General features: G+C 35.0%; 1 protein-coding gene, 1 long non-coding RNA gene and 1 other non-coding gene across 5 annotated transcripts in view; 2 read left to right on the top strand and 1 right to left on the bottom strand.

Annotated features, from left to right (window-relative positions):
- CNTN5 (contactin 5) overlaps nt 1-23,938 on the bottom strand; it is a 1,336,681-nt gene that overhangs the window by 92,922 nt on the left and 1,219,821 nt on the right. The gene's annotated exons all lie outside the window — the stretch shown is intronic.
- The window catches only part of LOC144379455 (uncharacterized), a 113,347-nt gene that overhangs the window by 67,107 nt on the left and 22,302 nt on the right, over nt 1-23,938 (top strand). The window lies entirely within an intron of this gene.
- On the top strand, nt 7,423-7,520 carry LOC118542028 (U6 spliceosomal RNA). The gene has a single exon (XR_004920384.1). It is a non-coding gene; the product is annotated as a U6 spliceosomal RNA (small nuclear RNA).

The following is a 23,938-nucleotide window of genomic DNA, read 5'->3' as shown; positions in this document are numbered from 1 at the left end:
CGTATTTTTGGCATATATATATAAGTTGTTCTCTCTTTAAAATCTTGAGATAGTTTCTTCTAACAGATCAAAATATACTCTAAATCTCTAGTGTATGGTTTTTTTCTACTCCCCTGCCTGATCACATTCTCTCCCTTTTTTCTTTCTTTCTTTTTTTTTTAATCCTCTTCTTTCTTTTTTCAAACAACTTATCAAATCCTTTTAAAAAATTTTTTATAATTTCCATCTTTACAGTCATATTCCATCCCTTCATCATATCAACACTTATTTTTGTACATATATGTTTTTCTTTCTTTAAAATTTTGGGAGGGACTTTCTTTCAACAGACCAAAATACACCCAAAATCTAGTGTGTGGCACTGATCTATAAACCAGCCTGATCATATTTGATCACATTCTGGTTTTTTTGTTTTGTTTTGTTCTGCTTTTGTTTGTTTTTATCTTTATCTTTTCTTTTTCTTTTTTCTTTCTTTCTTTTTCTTTTTTCTCTCTTTCCCTTTCTTTTCCCACTGCTTCAGGTCTTTTCTGATTTGTTTAGAGTATATTTTCTGGGGACGTTGTTACCCTGCTAGCATTTTGTTCTCTCATTAATCTATTCTCCTCTGCACAAAATGACAAGATGGAAAAAATCACCTCAACAAAAAGAACAAGAGGTAGTACCGACTGCCAGGGACCTACTCAATACGGACATTAGTACGATGTCAGATCTAGAGTTCAGAATCATCACTTTAAAGATACTAGCTGGGCTTGAAAAAAGCATGGAAGTTATTAGAGAAACCCTTTCTGGAGAAGTAAAAGAACTAAAATCGAACCAAGTAGAAACCAAAAAGGCTATTAATGAGGTGCAATCAAATATGGGGGCGCTAACTGCTAGGATAAATGAGGCAGAAGAAAGAATCAGTGAGATAGAAGACCAAATGATGGAAAATAAAGAAGCTGAGAAAAAGAGAGATAAACAACTACTGGATCACGAGGGCAGAATTCGAGAGATAAGCGATACCATAAGACGAAACAACATTAGAATAATTGGGATCCCAGAAGAAGAAGAAAGAGAGAGAGGGGCAGAAGGTATAATGGAGCAAATTATAGCAGAGAACTTCCCTAATTTGGGAAAGGAAACAGGCATCAAAATCCAGGAAGCACAGAGAACCCCTCTCAAAATCAATAAAAATAGATCAACACCCCGACATCTAATAGTAAAACTTACGAGTCTCAGAGACAAAGAGAAAATCCTGAAAGCAGCTCGGGAGAAGAGATATGTAACCTACAATGATAGAAACATTAGATTGGCAACAGACTTATCCACAGACCTGGCAGGCCCGAAAGGACTGGCAGGACATATTCAGAGCACTAAATGAGAAAAATATGCAGCCAAGAATACTATATCCAGCTAGGCTGTCATTGAAAATTGAAGGAGAGATAAAAAGCTTCCAGGACAAACAAAAACTAAAGGAATTTGCAAACACGAAACCAGCCCTACAACAAATATTGAAAGGGGTCCTCTAAGCAAAGAGAGAGCCTAAAAGGAACATAGACCAGAAAGGAACACAAACAATATACAGTAACAGTCACTTTACAGGCAATACAATGGCACTGAATTCCTATCTTTCAATAGTTACCCTGAATGTAAATGGGCTAAATGCCCCAATCAAAAGACACAGGCTATCAGATTGGATTAAAAAACAAGACCCATCGATATGCTGTCTGCAAGAGACTCGTTTTAGACCCAAAGACACCCCCAGATTTAAAGTGAGGGGGTGGAAAACCATTTACCATGCTAATGGACACCAAAAGAAAGCTGGGGTGGCAATCCTTATATCAGACAAATTAGATTTTAAACCAAAGACTGTAATAAGAGATGAGGAAGGACACTATATCCTACTTAAAGGGTCTATCCAACAAGAAGATCTAACAATTGTGAAAATCTATGCCCCTAACATGGGAGCAGCCAATTATATAAGGCAATTAATAACAAAAGCAAAGAAACACATTGACAACAATACAATAATACTGGGGGACTTTAACACCACCCTCACTGAAATGGACAGATCGTCTAAGCAAAAGATCAACAAGGAAATAAAGACTTTAAATGACACACTGGACCAAATGGACTTCACAGACATATTCAGAACATTCCATCCCAAGGCAACGGAATACACATTCTTCTCTAGTGCCCATGGAACATTCTCCAGAATATATCACATCCTAGGTCATAAATCAGGTCTCAACCGGTACCAGAAGATTGGGATCATCCCCTGCATATTTTCAGACCACAATGCTTTGAAACTAGAACTCAATCACAAGAGGAAAGTCGGAAAGAACTCAAATACATGGAGGCTAAAGAGCATCCTACTAAAGAATGAATGGGTCAACCAGGAAATTAAAGAAGAATTAAAACAATTCATGGAAACCAATGAAAATGAAAACACAACTATTCAAAATCTTTGGGATGCAGCCAAGGCAGTCCTAAGAGGAAAGTATATAGCAATACAAGCCTTTCTCAAGAAACAAGAAAGGTCTCAAGTACACAACCTAACCCTACACCTAAAGGAGCTGGAGAAAGAACAGCAAATAAAGCCTAAACCCAGCAGGAGAAGAGAAATAATAAAGATCAGAGCAGAAATCAATGAAATAGAAACCAAAAGAACAGTAGAACAGATCAACGAAACTAGGAGCTGGTTCTTTGAAAGAATTAACAAGATTGATAAGCCCCTGGCCAGACTTATCAAAAAGAAAAGAGAAAGGACCCAAATCAACAAAATCATGAATGAAAGAGGAGAGATCACAACCAACAGCAAAGAAATACAAACAATTATAAGAACATATTATGAGCAACTCTATGCCAGCAAATTAGATAACCTGGAAGAAATGGATGCATTGCTAGAGATGTATCAACTACCAAAACTGAACCAGGAAGAAATAGAAAACCTGAACAGACCTATAACCACTAAGGAAATAGAAGCAGTCATCAAAAATCTCCCAAAACACAAAAGCCCAGGGCCAGATGGCTTCCCAGGGGAATTCTACCAAACATTTCAAGAAAAATTAATACCTATCCTTCTGAAACTGTTCCAAAAAATAGAAATGGAAGGAAAACTTCCAAACTCATTTTATGAGGTCAGCATTACCTTGATCCCAAAACCAGACAAAGACCCCATCAAAAAGGAGAATTACAGACCAATATCCCTGATGAACATGGATGCAAAAATTCTCACCAAAATACTAGCCAATAGGATCCAACAGTACATTAAAAGGATTATTCACCACGACCAAGTCGGATTTATCCCTGGGCTGCAAGGTTGGTTCAACATCCGCAAATCAATCAACGTGATACAATACATTAACAAAAGAAAGAACAAGAATCATATGATCCTCTCAATAGATGCAGAAAAAGCATTTGACAAAGTACAGCATCCTTTCTTGATCAAAACTCTTCAGAGTATAGGGATCGAGGGTACATACCTCAATATCATAAAAGCCATCTATGAAAAACCTACAGCGAATATCATTCTCAATGGGGAAAAACTGAGAGCTTTCCCCCCAAGGTCAGGAATGCGGCAGGGATGTCCACTATCACCACTGCTATTCAACATAGTATTGGTAGTCCTAGCCACAACAATCAGACAACAAAAAGAAATCCAAGGCATCCAAATCCGCAAAGAAGAAGTCAAACTCTCACTCTTTGCAGATGATATGATACTTTATGTGGAAAATCCCAAAGACTCCACCCCAAAACTTCTAGAACTCATACAGGAATTCAGTCAAGTGGCAGGATATAAAATCAATGCACAGAAGTCAGTGGCATTCCTATACACCAACAACAAGTCAGAAGAAAGAGAAATTAAGGAGTCGATCCCATTTACAATTGCACCCAAAACCATAAGATACCTAGGAATAAATCTAACCAAAGAGGCAAAGGATCTGTACTCAGAAAACTATAAAATACTCATGAAAGAAATTGAGGAAGACACAGAGAAATGGAAAAACGTTCCATGCTCATGGATTGGAAGAACAAATATTGTGAAGATGTCAATGCTACCTAGAGCAATCTACACATTCAATGCAATCCCCATCAAAATACCATCCACTTTCTTCAAAGAAATGGAACAAATAATCCTAAAATTTGTATGGAACCAGAAAAGACCCCGCATAGCCAGAGGAATGTTGAAAAAGAAAAGCAAAGCTGGCGGCATCACAATTCCGGACTTCCAGCTCTACTACAAAGCTGTCATCATCAAGACTGTATGGTACTGGCACAAAAAGAGACACATAGATCAATGGAACAGAATAGAGAGCCCAGAAATGGACCCTCAACTATATGGTCAACTAATCTTTGACAAAGCAGGAAAGAATGTCCAATGGAAAAAAGACAGTATCTTCAACAAATGGTGTTGGGAAAATTGGACAGCCACATGCAGAAGAATGAAACTGGACCATTTCCTTACACCACATACAAAAATAGACTCCAAATGGTTGAAAGACCTCAATGTGAGACAGGAGTCCATCAAAATCCTTGAGGAGAACACAGTCAGCAACCTCTTCGACCTCAGCCGCAGCAACTTCTTCCTAGAAACACCACCAAAGGCAAGGGAAGCAAGGGCAAAAATGAACTATTGGGACTTCATCAAGATAAAAAGCTTTTGCAAAGCAAAGGAAACAGTCAACAAAACCAAAAGACAACCGACAGAATGGGAGAAGATATTTGCAAATGACATATCAGATAAAGGGCTAGTATCCAAAATCTATAAAGAACTCATCAAACTCAACACCAAAAGATCAAAGAATCCAATCAAGAAATGGGCAGAAGACATGAACAGACATTTTTCCAAAGAAGACATCCAAACGGCCAAGAGACACATGAAAAAGTGTTCAATATCGCTCGGCATCAGGGAAATCCAAATCAAAACCTCAATGAGATACCACCTCACACCAGTCAGAATGGCTAAAATTAACAAGTCAGGAAATGACAGATGTTGGCGGGGATGCGGAGAAAGGGGAACCCTCTTACACTGTTGGTGGGAATGCAAGCTGGTGCAGCCACTCTGGAAAACAGTATGGAGGTTCCTCAAAAAGTTGAAAATAGAGCTACCATATGATCCAGCAATTGCACTCCTGGGTATTTACCCCAAAGATACAAAAGTAGGGACCCGAAAGGCTACGTGCACCCTGATGTTTATAGCAGCAATGTCCACAATAGCCAAACTGTGGAAAGAGCCTAGATGTCCATCGACAGAAGAATGGATAAAGAAGATGTGGTATATATATGCAATGGAATATTATGCAGCCATCAAAAGGAATGAGATCTTGCCATTTGCAACGACATGGATGGAACTGGAGGGTATTATGCTGAGCGAAATAAGTCAAACAGAGAAAGACATGTATCATATGATCTCACTGATATGAGGAATTCTTAATCTCAGTAAACAAACTGAGGGTTGCTGGAGTGGGGGGTGGGGTGGGAGGGATGGGGTGACTGGGTGATGGACACTGGGGAGGGTATGTGTTCTGGTAAGCGCTGTGAATTGTGCAAGACTGTTGAATCTTAGATCTGTACCTCTGAAACAAATAATGCAATATATGTTAAGAAAGAAAAAAAGAAGAAGAAGAATGTAGCAGGAGGGGAAGAATGAAGGGGGGGAAATCGGAGGGGGAGAAGAACCATGAGAGACGATGGACTCTGAAAAACAAACTGAGGGTTCTAGAGGGGAGGGGGGTGGGAGGATGGGTTAGCCTGGTGATGGGTATTGAGGAGGGCACGTTCTGCATGGAGCACTGGGTGTTATGCACAAACAATGAATCATGGAACACTATATCTAAAACTAATGATGTAATGTATGGGGATTAACATAACAATAAAAAAATTAAAAAAAAATTGATACCAAGTATGCCATGGTATCTTAAATTGGTTCTATTTTTAATCCCATAAATATTGCTTGGGGACGAATGCCTCTTACTTCTAAACACATATAGGACCATGCTGCAGAAAAAGACAACCATTCATGGAAACAAAGTCCTGAACTTGCCTTTCTAATCAAGTAAGGATGAGATTTAGCTACTGTCTAAAAGATTAGATTAATGCAGAGAAATAAACTCAATAACTCAGGCCACAAAGAGTAAATTAAAAAAATTTTAAAAGAGTTATTTATTTATTTTGGGGGAAGGGGCAGAGGGAAAGAATCTCAAGCAGACTCCCCACTGAGCACAGAAGCTGACACAGGGCTTGATTTCAGGATCCTGAGATCATGACCTGAGCCAAAAACAAGAGCTGGACAATTAACTGACTGAGCCACCCAGGTGCCCCTGGGATATTTTTAATTTTTACTGTATAGCTTAATTACATGTAATAAACCATTCAGTAAAAAGGACCATTTTGCATAGACCCAATTTAAAAGTCAATATATAAATAATAACAAAACTTTTCATTAAAAAGTAATAGTTTAATCCTCTTAACAAAATGGGTTTAGAGGGAATATACCTCAATATAACAAAGGCCATAAATGAAAAACCCACAGCTAACACCATACTCAATGGTGAAAAACTGAAAGCTTTCGCTCTAAGATAGGAACAAGATAAGGATGTCCAATCTCACTACTTTTATTCAACATGGTACTGGAAGTCCTAGCCATAGCAATCAGACAACAAAAAGAAATAAAATGCATCCATATTCATGAAGAAGTTAAACTGTCACTATTTGTAGATGACATAACACTATTCATAAAACTCTGAAGACTCCACCAAAAAACTATTAGAATAAATGAATTCAGTAAAGTTGCAAGATACATAATTATACCCAGAAATCTGTTGAATTTCTATACACTAATAATGAAGTTGCAGAAAGAGAAAATAAGAAAACAACCCCATTTACATTGCACCCAAAAGAATAAAATACCTAGGAATAAAGTTAACCAAGGAAATGAATGAATGACCTATATCCTGAAAACTATAAAACATTGTTGAAAGAAATAGAAGATAACAAAGACAAATGGAAAGATATACATGCTCATGGATTGAAAGAATTAGTATTGTTAAAATGTCCAAACTACTCAAAGCAATCTATATATTCAACGTAATCTCTATCAAAATACCAATAGCATTTTTCACAGAACTAGAACAAATAATACTAAAATTTCTAGAAAACCCCAAAAGACCCCAAATAGCGAAAGCAATCTTGAGAAAGAACAAAGCTGAAGGTATCACATTCTCAGATTTTGATATCCTACAATGCTGTAGTAATCAAAACAGTATGGTATTGGCACAAAAACAGATACATAGATCAATGGAAGAGAATAGGGAGTCCAGAAACAAACCCATATCTATATAGCCAATTAATCTATAGCAAGAATATACAATGGAGAAAAGACAATCTTTTCAATAAATGGTACTGGGAAAACTAGACGACCATATGCAAAACAATGAAACTGGTGTTCCCTTTGGCAGCATATACTAAAGCTGGAATGATACAGAGAAGATTAGCATGGCCCCTGTGCAAGTCATTTATGCAAATTCTTGAAGTATTTTATTAAAGAAAAAGAATGAAATTGCACAACCTTCTTAGGCTATATACAGAAATAAACTCAAAATGAATTAAAGATCTCAATGTGAGGCCTGAAACCATAAACTCCTGGAAGATAGCATAGGAAGTAATTTCTTTGACATCAACCATAACAACATGTTTCCAAATATGTCTCCTAAGGCAAGGAAAACAAAAGCAGACACCAAAATAAAAAGCTTTTGCATAGCAAAGGAAACCATCAACAAAACAGAAAGGCAATCTATTGAATGAGAGAAAATATTTGCAAATGATATAGTCAATAAAGGGTTAATATCCAAAATATATAAAGAACTTACACAATTCAACACCTTAAAAATAATAATCTGATCAAAAATGGGCAGAGGCCTTGAATAGACATTTTTCCAAAGAAGATATACAAATGACCAACAGATTCATGAAAAGATGTTGAACATCACTAATCATCAGGGAAATGCAAATAAAAATGCAAATCACCTCACACCCGTCAGAATGGCTAAAATAAAAAAGATAAGAAAAAAAAGTGTTGGTGAGGATGTGGAGAAACAGGAACCCTCTTGCAAATCGGGAATGCAAATTGGTGCAGCCACTGTGGAAAAAAGTACGGAGATTCCTCAAAATATTAAAAATAGAAATACCATATGATCCAGTAATTCCAGCACTGAGTACTTACCCAAAGAAAATGATAACACTAATTCAAAAAGATATATGCACCCCTATGTTTATTGCAGCATTGTTTACAATAGCCAAGATATGGTAGCAACCCAAGAGTTTGTCAGTAGATGAAAGGATAAAGAATATGTGATACACACACACACACACACACACACACACACACACACACACACACACAGGAATATTACTCAGCCATGAGAGAGGATGAGATCTTGCCATTTGCTACAGCATGGATGGGCCTAAAGGTTATTATGCTAAGTGAAATAAGTCAGACAAGGAAGTCAAGTACCATATGATTTCACTTACATGTGGAATATAAAAACAAAAACAAATGAATAAAGAAATAAGAAGCAGAATCAGACCTATAAATACAGAGAAATGATGGTTGAAGGAAGAGGTGGGGGCATGGATAAAATGGGTGAAGGGGAGTGGGAGATACAGACTTCCAGTTATGGAATGAATAGGTAATGGGAATAAAAGGTATAGTATAGGGAATATAGTCAATGGTGTTGAAATAGCGTTGCGTGATGACAGATGTAGCTATACTTCTGGTGACCATAGCATAACATATAAACTTGTTGAATCAGTCTGTTGTACACTTGTAACTAATGTAACATTGTGTTTCAACTGAACTCAGATAAAAAAATAATAAAAAATAAATTTAGCCTGGTGATGGGTACTAAAGAGGGCACGTACTGAACGGAGCACTGGGTGTTATACGCAATGAATCATGGAACACTACATCAAAAACTAATGATGTAACGTATGGTGATTAACATAACATAATAAAATAAAAATAAGTGAATAAATAAGTTTTTAAAAGTAATAGTCAATAACGTGAATAGATTTTCTGTAGCACATCACATATCCATACCTATTAATAACTAGTTGCTGAGGTGTTCATCTTTAGAATAGAATTATGAAGACTTATGGAATGCCCTATTTAGGAAGTATGATTTTATTGATATTATATTTTTATACAAGAAAATGTGTCCTGAAATGCTCTTGACGTACTGGGATGGCAACATCCAACTTCATATAGTATTGCATCTTTCCTTATTTTTTCCTCAGATACTTCCTTACCATCATTACGTTCTTCGTGACAACTAGAGGGTGTTCTTAGACTTCTTTAATATTTACTAAACTAATTTAAGTGACCCTTTCCTACTGTTCTCAGTCTTATGAGAATAACCAACTCTATTTTTACCAGCGGTGGATAGATGGAAATGAATGATAAACAGTTCTAATTATTTTTTTTTTCAAAAGCAGTTTTGTTCTCAATTAATTGGTAAAGCTCACCATTTATTCTATCTACCCTTCTCCTTATTATTATTATCTTTATTATCTGTCATGTATGTAATGAGTCCCTCAGTGTGAAATTTTTGTATCTCCTCATTTTGACCATTTAACACCTAGTTAGTCTTCAAATTTCAAATCTCTGCTCAAGTTTTACTTTTTTTACTCAATAGCTACTAAATTTCAATTTCTGTGACCTAGAGTCTCAGAATTGTATTTTGTATAAAATGCCTAGGAAATTTTTATTTCAAGAAAAATTGATCTAAAGAAAAGAGATTTGGATAAAGAGTCTGAAGAATCTTACTCCAATTCTGAATTTTTATGTAAGAGCTCTGTATAAGTTTCTGAAACTTGGGCAAATTTCTGAGCCTCATTAAGCATCAATTTCCTTACATTTTATAAAGGGGATGATAGTATCAATCTTATCATTATTGTAAGGACTGCATAAGGTAATGTAAGTAAAAATTACTTTGTGAATAGCTATACTAGCACTGGTTGGACCTCTCAATAGCTTGGTAATTTTGACAATGTCATATGATCTCACTATGCTTCATTTTTTACCAGTAAAAATCCGAACCTATGCACCACATTTGGTTCTAGCAAAATAAAAGGATAGGTGTGAAAAAATTTGAAAAAAAGTACTCTTATTGGCAGATTCAACAAGCAATATCTTCTGGGGGAGCTTATAATGTAAAATGGGGAAAAAAATGCTGAAATGATGACTCAATGCCTACCTAATCAAGTAGAAGGCATTGTGCTAAATGTTATGAACTTTCTCTCTAATCTTTACAGCAAATCAGGTATTAACACGTCCTTTCCACAAATGAGAAGACTTAGTCTCAGAAAGTTGAAGTGACTGATTCAAGGTCAACAACACCCCAATAATGGACCTAGGGTTCAATTCTGATTCTTAATTTCATATATATCAGAGATTTAACTCTGTCCTATTTATTACTACTCAAAACTGCTTCACATAATTCAGCACAGACATAGAAAATGTAAATTTCAGAGCATTAAAAATAATTATGAGCAGAGGCAAACTTTTATTGATTGAAAATGAATTTGGAGGTAGAAATGTATGATAGAAATGAAGTGGCTCACTCCCTAATATTCACTCCACCTGTCACAGTGTGGTGTAGGGAATTAACCCCCATTCTATGGGTGGCCCTGATTAGTTTATGCCTATTTTGCAATCTCACCTGCCCCTGTCATGATTGGTTCAGGATGCTACGTCTAAGCCAGTCAGATTATGGCAATCTTCTTATGTTGGATGCTGGTTCATGGTCTAGACTGGCAAAATCAGATGAAGGGATGGACACTTGTAAAGATATGTTAGTTCTTTCTCCTGTCGTATGGCAACAAGAAAGCACTTAGCCTATACTATTCTTGGCAGTCAGCCTATGACTACCGTGAGCTTTAGGGTAAGGCCAACATTGTAGACAACAGTGTAGAGATAGAATCAACCTGAGTCTTTGGAAAAAAACTTGAGACACTGGATCAATCAATTTAAAAATCTGCTTTAGCTTCCTGTCATGAGCCAATAAATTTCCTTACTGTTTCAGCCAATTTGAGTTAGTTTTCATATTACTTGCAACTGCAAGCATCCTAAGAGACAAAGGATAACTGAAACTCCCTTGGTTTGTGAAAGATTAACACTGGAATACTTCTTTACCTATGCAAAGACTGGTTATATTAGCATAAATACTTGAAAAGAGGATCTTCAACAATATCTAATTATCAAATAAACCCCTTGGAGTTGGAAAAAAACAAGTCAATTGGGAAAACTGACAGAATAGCTGGCCAACTAGAAGCAAACAGTCAGATAGGCAAACACATAATGCAAAGAAATTATTAAAGTGATTTAAAATTTTACCTGTAGGGTAACGGAATGATCACTTTTGGATAGAGACTTGGAGCTTATTAAAGATGTACTATTTTAGTCAATGTATTCCTATGACAATAAAGTTCAAAAAGTATTGAAAATCAGGGGTGACTGGGTGGCTCAGTGGGCTAAGTGGCTGCCTTTGGCTCAGGTGATGATCTCAAGTTCCTGGGATTTAGCCCCATGTAGGGCTCACTGCTCAGTGGAGAGTCTGCTTCTCCCTCACCCTATGACCCTCCCCTCACTTGTTAGTGCACTCTCTCCCTCTCAAATAAATAAATAAAATCTTAAAAAAAGGAAAGAAAATCAGAGATTTTTAGAGCAAAATTGAAAAACCTCATTTTATAAACCCATAATTAAATATTCTGTGTGTTTCTCATTGCTACACTGACTTTTAAAAAAGGAAAAAGAAAAGGAGAAGGCTGAAAGGTTTGGAGATGTTACCATGTAAAAACAAAACCAAAAAGCTAAACTTGACAGCTTTGAATAATGAAGGCTGACTGGGTACCATGAGACCTAGTTCTCTGCAGCTCTTGCCATTTTCCAGCCAAAATGACTTAGGAATGTACATCACATCTCCAGGTCACAGAAAGTTCTTTAGATATCGAGGCTGGAAGGATGGGGTTTTTTAGTGAAGACTCCAAGAAGACAGTTACTCTGGGCTAGTACTTAAGATGGAACAGATAACTTTATTATTATTATTATTTGGTGATAAAAGAGGATAAGTAAACATGCTAAAATACTGGAAAATTCAAGGTGTTTTTGAAGAGAGGGAAAGAAGTTTAAGCTTGATCAGAGTAGCAGTCTATAAAAGTGGAGAAAAGGAGATTAATGGAAGACCTTGAACACCAGGACAATGAGTTTGAACTTTGTTATGTAGATAGTGGAGAGCCAGTAAATGTTTTTAAATGGGAGGTGGACCAACACATTAGATATTATAGGGGAAGAGTCAAGGGTGGAAATGAAACATTATTCCAGCATTTCATGCTTGGATAAATTGGAAGAATAATGTTAGAATAAAGGGAAAGTCTGGAGAAAGATCTCAAAGGTTTTCCTTTCAATTTAAAGCAATTAATTTCAATTGAAATAAATTTTGACGATAACACTGAAGTGCAGAAGTAGGAAGATGTAGTTTGGAGCCTGAAGAGTATCAGAAAGATCAGGAATAGTCTTTGGGTGATAGGGAATCAATAACAGTCAAACAGCAATATTGCTAACAATATTGAAAGCTTATATGAAATGAAAAACATTACTTTATAGGGGCTGAGTCAACATTGTTCAATTAAATTCTTTATGTTCCATGTTTGCTCATAACCAGAAACAGAGGTGACTGAGTTTGAAAGTTGGCATGATGGGTATCAAGGAAGTTATGTCCACCTATTGAGTAGGTAGATTTCAGGTAGGAATTGAATTAAGAGTAATTGGTGACCATACAAGTTAAGTGGAGTCCATGTGAAATTCAAGGGAAGATTCAATAAATATAGAGATGCACCTACTGCAGTAAATTAAAACTGCTGCCAGAAAGTTCATGTCCCAAGTAACAGATCAAACTATACATGGCTGAGCTTCCAAGACACAGGTTAGGGCACCTACAGTTGCAAATAAGGCAAGAGAATAAGGTTCTGGGCTGTCAGCTGGCTGATGCTTCAACTGATAGTTCAAAAATTTGTCTCATGGATGTAAAATCTTTAGTGGACACATAAACCTTTTCTTTAGCACTCCTATTTAGTTTCTTTCCCATATACTATGTGTAGCTAGAATCCAGCATATGAATCCTTCTTTGCATTTGATTTTTAATATTTCAATCAACATTGCTTGTGAAAATGTGTATGTGTATGTGTGTATGTTGCAAAAAATAAGTGAAATTATGAAAAAAATGCTAAGGTATTCATAGAGATGGGAGTGCCAAGCTTCAAAGAACTGTTTTGTGATTGCCACTATAGGAAACTTCTGAAAACCCTATCCCACCACATTATTCCCATATAGTTTTTTCTCCTATTTCACAGTGTCTGCCTTACTGACATATCATATGACATGGCAATATATTTAATATTAAATGCCTATGATTATTGTTTATCCAATTACTACTTCATACACTGTCCATCCTTCTCTATTTATCTGATTTTAGAAATGTAATTATTCACTTCAGGAAAAAGAATTAGATAGTCATTTATTCATACATTTAATAATTTGCTTAAAAATATTGAGGAAATATTTACTGTGTGCAGACCCTAGGGATTAGGATTACTTTCTAGGGAAGAGAAGAAAGCCAATGAACAAATGAATGAGATAGTTTCAGATAATAATAAATGCAATGAAGAAAATAAAGTGGGGTGAAGATCAGGTGGAGGCAAGATAGAAAACATTAGATAAGAACCTGAAAAATAAATGATAAGAAGCCAGCCAGCCTCATACATATTATGGGCGAGTTTTCTAGGCAGAGAACTTCAGTGGCAGAATTCCTAAGTGTTGATGAGTTTGGCACATTTGTGGAACAGAAAGGATTCTGGTGTGGTTGAAGCAAAGTGAAAAAAGAGGATAGAGGAGGGTGATAATGTTGGAAAGGTCAGTAGGTGCCAGATAATAGAGGGATTTGAGGGCAATGGTAATGAATTTAAATTTTATCTGAGTGTGATGAGAAGCCACTCTGGATAACACATGAGAAAAGTCAAAGGAAAGATGCCATTGAAAACCATAAAGCAAAAGTGGAATGGAAGCCCTCAGAGGCTATGGGAAGATATTGGGGAAAATCTATTTAAATAATTGAAAATGTTAATGATCAACGGTTAATACTAAAACAGCAAAACCTTTGCAATAACATTTGGTAGCAAATGTAAATTGTAATGATTCAGTAAATCACTTTTCCAACGTTGTCTTATTGTACTGGAGTTGCTTAGTTGAAGTTGTCAGTGTAGTTTCAATGACAGTGGTAATCTCTAAGAAAGTTCTGCATACCAGTTTCTTGTACTCTTATTAAGAGTATGGTGATTTTTCTACTTATGTTGTAAGGAAAACAAAGAAAAACAAAACAAAATGACACTATCCTTTCCCTACACTAGTCTTATAAAATTGGAATTTCATGAAATTTATCCTGGTAGGTATAAGTTGTGAATGTGTGTTTGTCATTGGAACTCTGTCTTCTTTGGGTTAAATGGGGCTAAGTGATTGGCTCAGACCAGTGAGTTGTGAGCTAAAATGACTGTGCCATTTTTGGCTGAAGCATTTAATTACCAATGTGAGACTTTCCATATCACTTTGTTTAAGATGTTTAAAGAATTCTGTGTTTCTTTCTAGAAAAATACAAACACTTCTCAATTATCACAAAATTCAGATGAAAGGTAAATTAGCCGACAATTGCAGGTATTTAAGCAGGCATAAATATTTAATGTAGTTTTACATGAGTTGAAGTTGTGCACACTGTGTATATTCCAATAGAAAAATAATACTGTCCATCCATCGAAGTTATCCTTCTGAAATGGAAAATAGATATTTGAGGGTCTATTGTACAAATGGCAAGAATAAATAAAAATAATCACCTTATTAAAAACCTCAAGCAACCCAGATACTATCCTGAAATTAATTTATTAAACTAAATATTAAATAAATTCTAAGAAAAAATGAGTCAAAGAAATCCTATAGGAAAATACCATATGGGGAGCTAAAACAGGCAAGGTGCCATGTTTCTGCAAAACTTTGCATAAATCCAATATTGGGTTTATTGTGTATGACTCATTGCAACTCTGCAATGCAAAAAAAAAAAAAAATAATGCATTGACTTTTAAATTTGTTCACTCTCACTATTCACTTATGAATAATTTATAGATATCCTTGTAGCTTATGTTCCCAAATATACCATGAAGTGAATTTGGAATTATTATTTCCAATGACACATTAGGGAATACATTTATAAACCCATTCTCTTTAAGACATGGGTATCTTTGATGATATTATGGCTAAACTGTAAGTAGGAAACTTTCTTTTATGTTTTTTTATTCTGAAGTATACATTTGTACTTACTCTCATTTATTTAGATTTTCTTTCATGATTTTCCATACCAACAACATGTTCTACAAGATATCCATTGAGACCAGGGACATGTTTCATGGTTGTGGAAATGAACAAAAGTTGACAAACATGTATCTAGGGTCATTTCATATTTTAACTAACTGAGCAAATCAGTAGGCTAACAAGGACTTAAAAAAAATGAGTATTACTCCCTAAGTGGTTAACTTATCTCACAATGCCTGAGAAATAATGGAGAAAGAATTGTCTTAGGGGTATCTTGACGGCTCCTGTTTTATACTTGGAGGATTTTTTGTGATACAACTGTAAGAAGACATATACCATTATGCAATGTACCATTAAGAGCTCAGCACAGACTGAAAGATGACTGCTGTCAGATGGTGACAATGAACTGGTACAATCCTAATGCCACCATCTAACTCATTTGGAGAAATGGAGACTGTGGGGCTCTTGCAGAGCATTTAAATAGAGCAGTCCTGGAGGTTGGATAATTTGTAACAGATTTCCATATAATGGATGGATTACAGGGAGAGTGTCTGTAACACATACTACCTCATCCAGTGGGGTATGATCGATGCTACTTATTAGCTTGACTTAACATTCTGTGAGCTGAGGTTGTAAGACAAATATATGAGCTTTGATTTACTGATACATACAGATCAGGTGATAAAATGTCTTTGAAACAGTGATAAGGTATTTCAAATGAAGTTTACTAATAACAGTTCTATTTCTTGAGTTGCCACAAAAGAACTAATTATATGAACCAATAACCTCCTGAGCAAAACATATAATTCAAAGAGACGTTTTATGCCACAGTTTTCTGTGATGAATGAATACTTAAATTAGGCCAAATCACAATGCTGACAAATGAGAAAGCTAATGCTTTGGTATAGATGATTAACTTATGTGGTTTAAAAAATATTTCTATTGCTTAAAATTTTGTACTTCTGACCTAGAATATTTTAAAATCTAAGACAATTTCAGGGGAACCTAAAAATCATTCATACTATTTGGTTTCACTTTTTAAAAATCTAAGTATTTATTTTACAAATACTTCCAAATCCTTTAGTGTCCTTGGTGGTTTGTAACAGCTTTGTATCCTTTATTTTAATTTTTGCATTGCTTCATTGTCAACTAAACTGAAGGTATGGCAAAATCCTATGTAAACATTCATAGAATGAATATTTGTTTTAAAAATATTGAATAATGTGATTTAAATCAATTTTATAATATGTAGTTGGTGCTATTTTGTGTGATATCAAGTTGGTGGCTATAGATATGCTGATATTGATGATAGTTACTGATAGGAAAAAAAAAAACCTTAGAACTATCTGTCATGGGCTCATCTACACATTTTTTCTAGAATGAAATATAATTTGTGTATTTAACTTTTTAACTTTTTTTTTTAACTCAATCTAATTCTTTTCATTCCTTTATATAACTGTATTTGAAGTCTTTCAGCATTTACTTCACATTTGGGAAATTCCTTTGTACACTAAGATAGCTATTGCATTTTGCTCAAAGATAGAAACCATCACAATGGAATCTTCAATGCATGTAAATACGTGCTAATATAAACAACCCGCTTCAGGAAAGTGATGCAAGATTTCATTGCTTCAGTTTACTGAATATACTGAGATGGCCCTGAAGGTGTTTCAGTTTATCCTAATGACAATAAACCAGCAGAGAACACAATTATGCCAAATCTATCAACATGCCAATTTGACCCTGAGGAAGGAGAGGCAGTCAAAATGCTTCCAATCACCTTTAGAATGTATTATCAAGTTGTAAGTGAACAAGATGGACAAAATAATCAGAATATTATTGGATATTTTAGTCAATGGATAATCAAATAGGATTGATTGTTGGAGAAATGTATACCATTTTCCAGCCCATATATACCATAAAGAACAATGATTCATTCCTTAACCTTAAAGATTAGGGAAATAAAAATTCTTTCTCTAATTAAGAATATCAACAATAATATCTACATTTATTGAGAAGCATTCTACCATTTGAAATCTCATTTCTTTCTCCTATTAAATCACAAATTAGATATTATATGCCTATTATACAAATGAAGAATCCAAAAGAGGTAAAATGACTTGCCTATGGTTATTCAGCTAGTATCAGATTGAGATTGAAATCTGGGCCTGGGTTATTTTTATAATGCTACACTGTATTGGCTATATAAACTGGTTACTATCACAGCAATTTTAAACAACGTGAGTCATTTTTAAATCAGGCTATTGAGATTCAACTAACATTTACTGAGCACCAGCTATAAACTAGGTCTAGTGCTAAGTGCTCAGGGTTGCTCAAAGATATTGTTTTTCTAAATGAAATGCAAGCACAGCAGACCTTTCTTTGCTACTTTTTATACACCTTAAGTTTATGCAATTTTATTTTCTAACTGTAGTAAATAACCTTGCAGCTGTCACTTTTATATCTCAGCTTTTCAATGCCTGCCCACTTTGAATCTTATAGTGGTTATTTTCTATTTTAATGAACTGTTTTTATAAAGCTGGGAGCTATCTTTTTCCCTTTCCCCCTCAGTTTTTAGGTACCTCAGCAATGATCTAGAGGTTTCTGAAGGTAAAATCTACTGATATAGTCAATCAATAACATAGGGTAGAGATCCATGTGTTCATGACTGCCAATCTTTACATATAAGGTATCAAATTAGATTTTCCTCATACATACTAAGCAATAAAGTTAGACACACTCTAGTTTTGAAAAATGAAAAAAAAAAAAGAGGAAGAGACATCTATAAGAAAGATTTTTACCAAGAATGATTCAAAGTCATTTTTTTTTTTCTTGGCATTAACAGACATCATCTGTTTCAGTTTCTCCCCTACTCTCTCACCTCAGTTGCTCTAACCCATTAGAGAACTAATTGGCTTTGTAATTCCAAATTAAGGAGTACTTAGTGAAACGGAGACATTACCTTTGCCAGATGTTTAGGACAAAATCTAATCTTCAGTAAAAGTCAGCAAAAACTTTCAATCAGTGTTAGTCCTCTCTCTGTTCAATATTCATGGATTTTGTGTTGTTCAATGAAGAATCATTCAGAGACCAGGTTACATGTTGTATTATGTTAGACAAAATCAAGAGAATAATTAAGAATTGAGTATTTTGGAACATAGGTTGAAATAAAACAAGATTTTAGGATAGGGACTAAAGTGAACTTACCAATTTTCCATTGTTTTGGAGGTGTGACCAGTATTGGGCTGACATTCCACAGATCTTTTGCTTGGAACTTGGGTTCTTGGTGACCACATATGGGTTATGAAAGAGCCATGTAGTATCTATATGGCCTCTGAAATTGTGTATTCTAGGCTTACATGAAAACAAATTACTACCTAATACTAAAAAAACATGCTAAAATAATCTAGGTAACTGTCACAGAAAACAAATTCATTCAGGAAATTTAAAAGATCATGTGTTAGAAAGGATTGCTGGTTGGTTTAGTCCTGTATCTATAAAAACTATGAAAAGTAAGTAGATGATTTTTCAAATAATTCAAACAAATGAACACAGGTAAAATGTACTTCCAATATTTTGCCCAAGTAATATTGGTGAGTTTAATAAGGACAACCTTCTGAACACCAAACACCATTTTTTGATTTGTGTTGTTTTGTTTTCATGACTTTTGGCATAATTTACCTATGAGTAAGTAAGAAACAACGAATATCGAGGGTTTGAAAGACCAGAAGTAACGATTGAAATACAGGTCAGGTGCTTTTTAAAGCAGCTGGGAGTTTTGTACTTCCCTCATAATTGTGGCAATCATAAGAAAGTTTAAAATGAGAGAATGAGAAGAGATCATGCTGAAAGAGTTCTGTTTCTTTATTACTGCTTAGTATTCCTGGTGACATTTTGTCCAGAAGTGATCCTTTTCTATCAAAACTTAGTGTGTCTGGATAAGAAGTCCCACAAGATATCCTGAGAAAATAATCATTAGAATTTGACATCTTGTATAATTGGCAAGACATAGGGGTCAGAGGAAGTTCAGACTTGTCAGTAAGCTTAGTGGTCATTTAGAGCAAAATATAAGACAGAAAGTGGTGATCAGTAATGTTGAGCTTCCTGGTCATGTGGTCAAAGATTAGAAACTTCAGAGGATTAGCGAGCGTGAGGCCTACCCTTAGAGGCAGATGAGAGTGAAAAAGAGCTTATTTGCAAGATGATGTAGATTATCTTCTGTTCTCTTTCTTACCTTAACAAATGACTTTAAACCAGCTCATGTATAAAAATTCTCTGACTTCTATGCAAAGCCTGTTACTCCATCCCTTCTTATAGGACTCTTCTCTTTCCCCTTCCTCCTTATTCCTTTCTTCCTCTTTCTCTTTTTCCCCCCTTTCTTCCTTCCTTTTCCTTCTTTTCTTCCTCCTCCCTGCTCTGCCCTTTCCTTCTCTTTCTTTCTACCTTCCTTTCACAAATATTTATTAATATTGTCAGGAACTGTAATGTGTCAGGAACTAAGTAGATCCAGGGAATACAATAATGAATAAAATAAAAACAATCTGGCAATTGATGATGGAAGGCAGTATAATAATTTTAAATGTTCACTTTGAAATTAGTCTGCTTGGACTCTACTCACTATTCCACTTATTAGGGTGACATTCAACAAGTCCTAAACCTCCCTAAGCCTTAGTTTCTTTATCTGCAAATTGCAACTAAAAATAGTATTCCTCTCATTGTTTTTATATGATATGCTAAATGGATAAAGTGAAATAATTCATATAGGGACAGGGCCTGGCATGTAAGAAAACCTTAATAAATGCTAGTTGTTTTTTATTATTATTAGTGGGGCTTATGATCAGAGTAAAATGTGCTGCTCATACATCTGTAACAGCACTTCTTATATTGTAAAAAGACATGTTCTTCTATGTCAGGGATGCAAGTTGTTCATGGCTAACTGGTTCTTAGTATAGGGCCTGCCACATATTATGTGCTCTATAAATGTTTGATGAATCAGTGTTGAATGAATGAATGGAAAGTGAGCAAGGTTAAAGTTAAGCAACCTGTCCAAAGTTACAGACCAGTAAGAGCTTGGGGGATGTGAAATGGCCTGTCTGACTTCAAAGCCCATGCTTTCCTCTTATACATCTTGCTTGCCTCTTTCCACCTACTGTAATTTGGTAATTACACCCATCATGCCATTGAATTTGCCCTTGCCAAAGTCATCAACGACTTTCAAATTGCTTAACCTAATGGTAGATATTGGTTCTTATTTTACTTACACTTGACACTGTTGCCTACTTTGTCTTTCCTGAAATTCTCTTTTCTCTTTGTCCCTTTGACTTGATTTCCTTGCTTTCTTCCTAGTAGCTTGCTGTCTCCAGCAGCCACTTCCCAATCTTTGTATATTTCGCTCCTCTTCAACTTCAGTTTTTCTTGAGCTTCTATCCTGAGTGGTTTTTCTCTTCTCATTCTTTACATGCTATCTCTCTGCTTTCATTTCTATCTGATTGTGCTCAAATCTACATCTCAACTTTGGTGTTTCTCTCCTACCTCCATAGCCACAAATCTATTTGCTTACAGAATATTTCTCTTTGGAGAGCCTTATCTTAAATGCTGTTCCTTTACCACCAATCCACTTCTCTCCTTACTTTCCTGACTACATGAAAATCATGATCATTCATTAGGGTGGCCACATAATTTATCTAAACCAGGACAATTTTGAGAGTGAAAGGATTTCACTAATAATTACTCTGTCACTCCTAGTTTAACTTGGAACTATCTTGGTCTAACCAGAATGTATGGTCTCACTGCCATTGATCCCTCAATTAAGCAACACAATTGGCATTCATTCTTGACTCTTCCTTCTCATTTTTCATAGACAGTGAGCTACCAGGTTCTATAGATTCTGTCTCCTTCTTATTTTTTGAATATGTACACTCTTTTTTAATCTCCATGATCATTTCCTTTTTTCAGACCTTTCTTATTTCTTGTGAAGATTACTGCTATAACTTCCTACTTGGTCTATTAGCAACCACTGGTCTCACTCTCCTCTATGGTTTTCAGAATTATCTTCTTAAAGTATATATCTACTCACGTTCCCTGCCTGCTTTGGTCCTTTGATCGATGTCCATAACTTTCAGTATAAAGGTTAAGCTCTCTGCCATGGCATTAGAAGGCACTTAGACCCAATCCCATCTCTCACTTCTCCCTCTTGCATACTTAGCACTGTCCTGGCATATAGCCCACTAAACAATGAATAAAAACAGCACTTAAAACAACTCACACACCAAGAACTTATCTCAATAAGTTTGCGTAAATGTGAAGTGATAGTAAATGTCATTTTTATATTAAGATGGATATGTAAGAAAAATAGCTTAGTCTGTGGGACAAAGTACATAGTGAAATGTGATCACCTTACAGTTTATGACTCAAAAATATGTATAATATGAAGTCCAGCTGATTAGAATTTTTCTCAAAATGGAAGTGAAGTCAGCGTACTTGCTTCAAAATAGCAAAATGTTCCTATCAAGAAACCTGCAGAAGTCTAAGTCAATTGACAGAAATTATCAGTGACTAAAGGAAAACTTGGCATCTAGCAGTTCTCAATATCTGTTGAGTGAATAAAATACACAACTTAGTCTCCATCAATTGGTTGTCTGTATACAATGACAATTTAATTGTTCATTTTATTTCAATCATTTCCATCAATCAGATCACTTCAGTCAACTATCACTTCAATGAACCAAACTAAATGTGGTGCACAGAATCCAAACACACGATTAACCAAAAAAAAAAAAAAAAAAAAAGTTAATGTCAAACAATTCTAAGCTAGAAAAATAAGTCATTGGTGTAAGTTATTTAAATAATCATCCAATACTAGTGATAGTAGTGATCTAAAATTTCCACAGTGATGTAGGATATTTCAATAAGATACTGCATGAATAAGATTAGGTTTTCTTTAAGAAGGAAGATATTTTATATATGTATTTTAAAGATATTTTAATGTTACAAAAACAAATATATTAACTGAATAACCTCCATTCTTCTCTAAAACATAAATTAATTGCAAATTCATTTACTATTACTATTAATTAAGATTAAAATTACACTGAAAACATTTGTCATTGTCCTGTGAGCCCCAAATGTTGGCAAACTCAGCTTTGCTTTTGTGACTACTGGTTCTTTTTCTTTCCACTAGAAACTTTTTTTTTTAATAGACACTCTTTTGAGTCCAACACATTACTCCGCCATATGAAGGCTTGTGCAATCTCCAAGTACAAGGTCATTGTGTAATGGTGAAAAAGAAAAACTATGCAAACTCTATCTTCCAAAAGATACTTGTGTTAAATACTTGTACATTTTAAAGCTTGAAACTTTCAGAAGTGGCCAGATGCTAAACTAGGCCAGTGCTAAGATAAGCATTTATTTCAGTTTGGAATCTACATGGTTCACAAGGGTAGATCTATGAGAGATATAAAGATAGAGCACATTAATACATTAATACTGCTTAATTCTCAAATCAGATTCTCAAAATAGAAATATGTTCAAGGTTTTCACCTAGCTTGAATTTCCCTTTGTTGGGAAAGTTCTAGTACTTGTATCCTTCCAAGGGCAAAAAGCAGAGAATTCTTAAACTTTCCTCTCTTGCTAGTTGAGAATCACTGAAAATTATGGTTTAGACAGAATTTATTCAAAGGTCCTAAACTGGTTTCCATCAGACAGTAATTGGTATCTCTAGGTTAATTTAAAAACAAAACAAAACAAAATTAAACAGGTAACACTTCACAAGTAGCTAAAATATAAAACCTCTGTGGTTGGCTAGATTAAATCACCTCGTTTGGTAACATCAGCTACCACATGATGATAAGAGGTTTTGGTGGAAATTAAAATAGAAATATGAATTAATGATTACTTTAACACAATAAACAAAATCTTCCAAAATGGAGTAGAATAATTAAAAGATATTTCCTATAAAAAGCTAATAAAACCTCTGAAGAGGTTGTAATATGCTAATTTTACAGACGAGAAAACAGATTTAGACAACTTTGTTGTAACTGAAAAAAAAAATGTATTTTAGTATCCTTTGCTAAAGTCCTTTTCTTCTTGTAGAGCAATACATAATTTAATAGCTATAGCAGGCTGGCTTCATGGCTGTGCTGTGTAGTCACTCAGGGAGGGTCCCCACCTTAGAAGGTCCCCATACTGGATATGTTCTGAGCTTCAGCTTCTTTTAATTCTAGTTGCTAAAACACTTGGCTTTGTCCATTCTTGCTCTTTAATTTGCCTAAAATTTTTAGTTAGATAAGCATTATATTCTTGGGGGAGGAGGAAGAGAGGACACTTTTTTTATGGCCCATCTTCAGAGTTCCCAGTGGCATAAATTAAATGTAATTTTATTAGAGGCATAAACAATAAAAACAAGAAATTTTACTGGTGAGAAAGATATACTTGAACAGGGGAAGTTAACTGCTTACCAATATCAATCTTAACTTAAGAATCAATGAAAAATATTAACCCTCTTCTTAGGAAAAGTCAGTGTATCAAAGAAATTGAAAGCAAAATAAAAAT

Source organism: Halichoerus grypus, chromosome 11 (assembly GCF_964656455.1).
Source record: "Halichoerus grypus chromosome 11, mHalGry1.hap1.1, whole genome shotgun sequence".
NCBI lineage: Eukaryota > Metazoa > Chordata > Mammalia > Carnivora > Phocidae > Halichoerus > Halichoerus grypus.
This window is presented reverse-complemented; position numbering and strand designations above follow the sequence as displayed.